The sequence below is a fragment of the Lactuca saligna genome, chromosome 3, assembly GCF_052625555.1.
Source record: "Lactuca saligna cultivar CGN05327 chromosome 3, ASM5262555v1, whole genome shotgun sequence".
NCBI lineage: Eukaryota > Viridiplantae > Streptophyta > Magnoliopsida > Asterales > Asteraceae > Lactuca > Lactuca saligna.
In genome coordinates, this window is record NC_136419.1 from 51592385 (window position 1) to 51599388 (window position 7004).

A 7004-nucleotide genomic window follows, 5' to 3' on the forward strand; every position below is an offset into this window, starting at 1 on the left:
TTTTGTAAATCCGAGATAGAATGAGAATTAGCCAACGAGGTCTAAATGAAAGTTGAAGATCTCATTAATAGGAATTCAACGGTAAAAAGACAGACAAAAACGGAGCTCGTATGCAAAAGTTACGGACGAAGCTTGGAGACTACTTTACTATACACTTCCTATAAATACAAGGGTGAACTCCTCATATTTTCTTCACACCATAAGCCTCTCTTTCTCTCTCTAACTTCTCTCTAGCCTCCCTAAACCCCTCCCAAGTCTACGAAACCTCCCTAGCACGAGAAGAAAGCCCCGGAGCGCCCGACGGCTCCGAGAAGAAAAGCTTTCGGCTTGGAAACGTTGCTCCAGCGAAGCCCGGTTTTTAATAAAAACTCGCTGTAAGTGAGCTACGCCTATACTATATTTAATATAGATTTTATTTAATTATAGTAACATTATGAGGACCTTAAAATAATTATTTGGGCTATTATTATGAGCTATATTGAGTGTTATTTAACGTTTATATAATAGTAATAATAGCTAGACTATTAATTAGTCGTGGTTAACGTTAAAAACTAAACCCTAGTGGTATTGATACTAGGTTTTGTCGAGGAAAATTGTTTTGAGATAACGAAGTGCTGTCTAAGTTCGGAATCACCACCTAATAAGGTGAGTGCATAGTCCCTTTCATCTTACACATAGATATGAAGTATTTTATATAAACTACGTGATATGTGTGCATATTATCTGAATACTTGCTGTCTATGCTGGATGAACGTTTTATACATGTTTTAAAGGATTTAAACTGTATACGTATTTTATATACACGAATATGTTGGGTGTGATGATGGGTAGATGAATGATGAGAGATAGAAGATGACGTGAGTATACATTGGCAGCTATAGACTTAGTGTCTATGGGACAAACGCCGGTAGCTATGGACTTAGTACCTGTTAGACGTTGGTAGCTATGGATTTAGTACCTGTTGGGAATTGGTAGCTATGGACTTAGTACCTATTAGTTAGACACTGGTAGCTATGGATTTAGTACCTGTAGGAATTGGTAGCTATGGACTTAGTACCTGTTGAGCACTGGTAGCTATGAATTTAGTACCCGATAAGTAAGATATAGCAGCTATGGAATTAGTGCTTTATGAATGAATATCGGTAGCTATGGATTTAGTGCCAGTCCTATAACCTTGGAAGTAAGGGACTTTGGAATAACGAATGCAGAATAGATGACTCTTAGGAGTAAAGAAGATAACGGGGATGGGTAATTGGGTTAATTATTTGATGATTGAACATAACAATTATATTATTGTGGGTTGAAAACCCTATGTACTCACCAGGTTTCCCAACCTGACCCACTCAGTTTATTTACATCACAGGTGGCGATATGAAGTGACATTACACTGAGAGATTTAAAGAGATGTAGATCACTAGTGTAAATAATTGTAAGTTCTGTTTATGCTTATGTTTCTGTATTAACGATGACATCCCAAACGTTTTAAGATTAATAAAAATATGTTTCTTCGAAAATGTTTTGATAACGTATTTATCGTGTTTTTCTGGGAACAAATTCCGCAACCTTTTTATAAAATGAAGTACTCTGATTTTTATAAAGCATAAACAAAATCGGTCTTTTCTGGCCGTGATTTTGGGGATGTTACACAAAACACTTATACTTGACAGAAGGCTAAAATAATCCTTCGAGTGAGAGACTTATCCCTGGAACGCTTAGACTCAGGCGAAAGCTACGCAACAGGATTAAATCATTTACTCTGAGATTATCCAATCCAAACTACAAGTGACCTAACATCTCCTCCGAATAACAAGCTACTCCACACACAGGTTCCGAACCAATAATACTGCTTTGAGTTATCTTGATGCCCTTCACCAATAGAACCAATCCAAGACACTATCACAAGATCTTGATCTATCAACAAAACTGAATCCATTCCTTACCCTTGAACTCTTCGATTGATGCCCTCGACATACAGATACCCCAATCCTTAACCCAAGGAAACGAAAATCCTACACAAAACATTCGCGATACTCGACTTGAGATCTTACTCGGAAACCAACTCAATACTCAATTCATAACCTGAGATTCACGTATCTGCATTTGCATTTCACCCAAGACCTTCTGATTCACGACAACACCTCACTAGACCGTGAGATAAAGGTTCCCAAACCATTGTTGAGACTACCCATCTCGCACCTGGTCCAAACACCAGGTTCCCAAGAGTCCAAATAATAAGGTTGTCCAACCTATAAACCCATTTGCATCACACAATGACCACCCACCTAATCCTGCAAGATCCAATACCTTGACCCAACGATCGCTACCAAATCCCACCTGTATTGCTATAATTGTACAGGCCTCGCCCACAGGTCCCACCCAAGTTGTGTTGAATTTTAATAAATATGATAATTATTGTTCAACAAAAAGCTTGCACCAAAACCATTTATATATATGTTCGGATGTTACAGTAAATATAATAACTTTTGTTATATGGATTATCCAAAGTTAGGAACCAAGTAATCATCTCAAGTTTTTGAAAAGGATAGTTCTTATGTGATACGGATAATGCCCATCGAGGCTAACGAACAAATGCATATTTTATGTAGGCAGCTTAACTACAATAAAAAAAATCAAAAATATTAATTCAATTCAAGTAATTGACCTAAAATATTATTTAATATTTACATAAAAACATAAAGCTTTGTGGTCACGATGCCAGATGGAACGGTTGCCGTTATCGGTGATGCAAAGGAGACGACAATGCATGGAAAGCGACGGGACATATGAAGCAACTGTGAGAGGGTGGTCACAAGTTTTTGATACAGGAACTGACATTTTAGATTTTATTGTTAAAATTAAATTGTAATAAAGTTTGTAAAAGTCTGAAAATCAGACCTTTAACATTATATGGTTTTTATTAATGATTTTCAAAAATAAGAAACGAAAAAGTGGCAAAAGTAGTCGCAAAATATTTACTTTTATAAAAAATTGTGAACTAATACATTATTTTTCCTTTTAATCACGACTATAATTTTGACTGTCGCTTGTTGCGGTGATGTAAATCTATTCTGTAAGTTGATTTAGAGGATTATATTTATAAAAGAGTAAATTACATGAATGGTCCCTATTGTTTAGGGTAATTTACGTGTTTGGTCTCTAACTTATTTTTCTAACTCGGAAGGTTTCTACTGTTTGTTTTTGTTACGTTCTTAGTCCCTAGTTTATCTTAAAAGACTATTTTACTCTTGATTTTTTAATTTATTTAAATAAATACACCCCCAATCCCACCCCTCACCTTACCTTACTTACACTATCATTTTTTTTCTATTTAAATAATTGTTTTTTAGGTAAGATAGTGACCAAGCGCGTTACAAAAACAAACAGTAGGGACCAAGCGCGTAACAAAAACAACTAGTAGGGACCTTCCGAATTAAAAAAATAAGTTAAGGACTAAACATGCAAATTATTCCAAAATCATAGAACCCACTAATTTATTCTTTATACAATTTAGGTACCGTTATGTTTATTGTAAAATAAATATGCAAATTCGGTACTATTGACAACGGCGGGTCCAAGCCAACGCATCGGGCATAATAAGACATGAGCTAATTACGAAAAAAAAAATTAGTAAAGATTGGTGGCTTTTGTGTTGGTTTTTTTAGTAGGCCTTTGATATGAATTTATCCTTAGATCATTTTTGTAATAAAATTAGTTGTTTTGTTTTTGTTTTTGGCATTTTTTTTTCTTTTTTTATACAACTAGATAAATGTTTTCTGTCCATTATTATTTTAAACTTATAAAACAATAAGAAAAAAAAAAGCAAGTAAACAAAAAAAACACATAGTTGTAAACTTGTGATGTTGAATCATTTTCTAGCAACAAGGATAACAATTTTTGAATTGTTTTCTAGGCTCCAACAATAAGATTTCAAAACTTGTAACGTTGAAGTTTAACTTATCATCAAGAATATCATAAAAAAAAAAAAAAAAAAACATAAATTAACTCTCAGAAAAGTAACATCAAAGAAGTTAAGAACAATAACGAAATCTTACAATTTACACAAATCATAGATCAAATCACACGAATAATAAATTAGAAATAAGAATCAGTGAGGTCGCTTGAAATTAGATAAACGCGAATACAAGATCGTTTTTTTGAAGGGTGCGTGAAATCAAATTATTAGAGTTGATGTATTAAGAAAGAATAAAATCATAAATCTTAAAATAAAATTGAAATCAGAAATCAGAACGTTGTATGAGAAAACCATAAGCAATTTATTATGAATTGATTTTTGGAGGCCATGGGTCATCGTTCAGGATGCCTCACCTATTAGCACGACTATGTCACTGACTAACTTCAATATATACCATCAAATGACAACATGTTATATAATATATATGATCAAAATTAATACATAGGAAATATACATACAAATATGCATGAGAACGTTAAAAAAATTGGGATTTATACCAGTATGTATATAAAAATAAATAAATAATATTTTTTTTGTTAAAATTAACAAACGAAAGTTCAAATAACTAAAAATATATTATATATGACATGACTCATAGGATATATATATATATATATATATATATATATATATATATATATATATATATATATATATATATATATATATATATATATATAAGCACGAAAATGTAAAAAAAATTACGTCGAGACATTGAAAAACTCGAACTTATTCCGACACGTACATAAAAAAAATAATTTTTTTTTTTAAATCAACTAATGAAAGTTTTAATTTCATATCGAAACATTGACCTCGTCGAATTTCTACCGAAAGATAAATAAAAATAAGGACGTAAAACTATCAGATGTATGTTTAAAAAAATATAAGTAACGATAGAAAGACAAAACTAATGGACATTTGGTCTAACGGTAAGAAATTATCATTAGGTACCAATATATTAGTTTACCATTTAAAAGAATAATAATAATAATAATAATGATAATAATAATAATAATAATAAATTTGAAAAAATTAAAAAATAAATAGAAAGACAAATGAAGAATCTGAGGTAGGGTGTGTAATTTTATATTTTTATTGGGAAAGGGACAAAAGCATGAAGCGTGCTTTCCTTACGGTACCCCGCATTTTTTATTTCATAGCTGATTTGCTGTATGCCCAACTCTTTTTGGAGAGGTGAGTCTGAATGCTTTTTGTGATAATGATATGAATGGATGAGACTTGTAGAAAGAAATGAAATCGAATGGATTTATATAGAAACACAAACTAAATCCTTGGATTGGATGAATATCAGATTAATACAAGGGATGAAAGAAATCAAAGTTGTGTTTCATCGTCACGTAAGTGCTTGATGTATAATAAAATATAATTAAAATGAAATTGTCTTATATGATAGTTGTGGCCATAGCCTTCGTACCACATTCTAAGTTGCTTCCTAAAAGTGCTGTATCCAAACCAAACTTAATTGTATAATCTTTATTTATTTATTTATAACTCAACCAAAAAGGCAACTAGCAAGAAGCTAGCAACAACAAAAAAAGAGTTAAGGCAGGATTTGATTATTCATCCAATTAACTCAATTAATTCCTAACCTTGGAATTACGAGAAGAAAACCAACGAAAAAAGTTTAACAATGGAATTAAACAAGAAACTTTTCCTAGGTTTTGAGGACCTAAAGAGAACTACATTCCAGTAAGTTCAAAGGAACAAATTACCACCATACAAAGTGAATCAATAATAGCCCTCATGTGTTAAAACCCAAAAGATTTGAATCAAGCAAAATTAAACTCTTGAAAACCATAAGGACATTAGTGGTATGGTATATATATATATATATATATATATATATATATATATATATATATATATATATATATATATATATATATATATATATATATATATATATATATATATAGTTAGTTAGTTAGTTAGGTTCATGTATTCTAACTATTTATTACGTTGATGCATTGATTAATATGAACCACTCATTTCAAAAACCTACACACGGATAATTTTGTAATATTAGTTCTTAATTATTTATAGAAAACTCTTAAATTAATTATACCCCTTTAAATTCGAAATCAGTTTTATTCACACCTCATCTTCATTAACCTAGAATCCCACAATAAAATAAGAAGACCAAAATGGCCTACCAACACCATCTGCCACAACCGACCCGCCTTCGTCCGATTTTCGATTTCTGCTATGCCCTAGATTGAAATTGTAAATCTGTAGTATTGAGAGGATGGAAAAGAGAGTGAGAGACATCTTCATTCATCTCGGATCTGATAGGGAATTGAAAGGACAATCATGGGCTTCAACACTAGTCGCTGCCGGTTGTAGCCGAGTTCACTCCTTCCTTTTACTATCAATTCTTTTATCTGCTCCAATCTCGATTTCTGATTTTATCCAACCTTCTATTCACCTCTCATCCATATTGTTGGAAGCTTGCACGAAATCAGACATTTGAATCTCTCTGCTACACGCACTATTCTTGGAAATGCAATTGGAATTTATCCTAAAGATAAGGTTCGGTCTAAAGGCTTGGATAAAGTGTATAATCCCCTCTCTTCTCTGTTAATTTTTTATAAGCATTTGAAACTAGAGTTCCCTCATTGCCCTGGTGTTATATCTGGATCATATACTCTAGGCTAAGACTATTTGTGTTATTATTTTCTTGGTCGTCTACTTATAATTGTGTGTTGCATTAGTCTCACACAATCAGACCGTGTTTTATGATTTGCTGAAAAAATTACATAGGAACTCTATATAAAGAGTTTAATATTTACATTTGAATACCCTATACTTATTATAAATATAACTACATAGTCTAACATTCCCCCATAAGTTGAGGGCGGGGAACGACCTGCAACTTGGATCGTAAAATCTGAAATCTATGAGTAGATAAAGGCTTTGTAAAGACATCCGCGATTTGATAATTCGTAGATACGAACTTGACATGTAGTTGACCTCTTGCTACCTGTTCACGAACAAAGTGGAAATCTACTTC

At 32.2% G+C, this 7004-nt stretch overlaps 1 long non-coding RNA gene across 1 annotated transcript; it reads left to right on the plus strand.

Moving 5' to 3' along the window:
* The first annotated feature begins 210 nt into the window (after positions 1 to 210).
* Positions 211 to 2833, plus strand: LOC145033664 (uncharacterized). Its single transcript, XR_013677638.1, has 4 exons — positions 211 to 374; positions 578 to 645; positions 1364 to 1429; positions 2720 to 2833. It is a non-coding gene; the product is annotated as an uncharacterized LOC145033664 (long non-coding RNA).
* The last annotated feature ends 4171 nt before the right edge of the window (positions 2834 to 7004 follow it).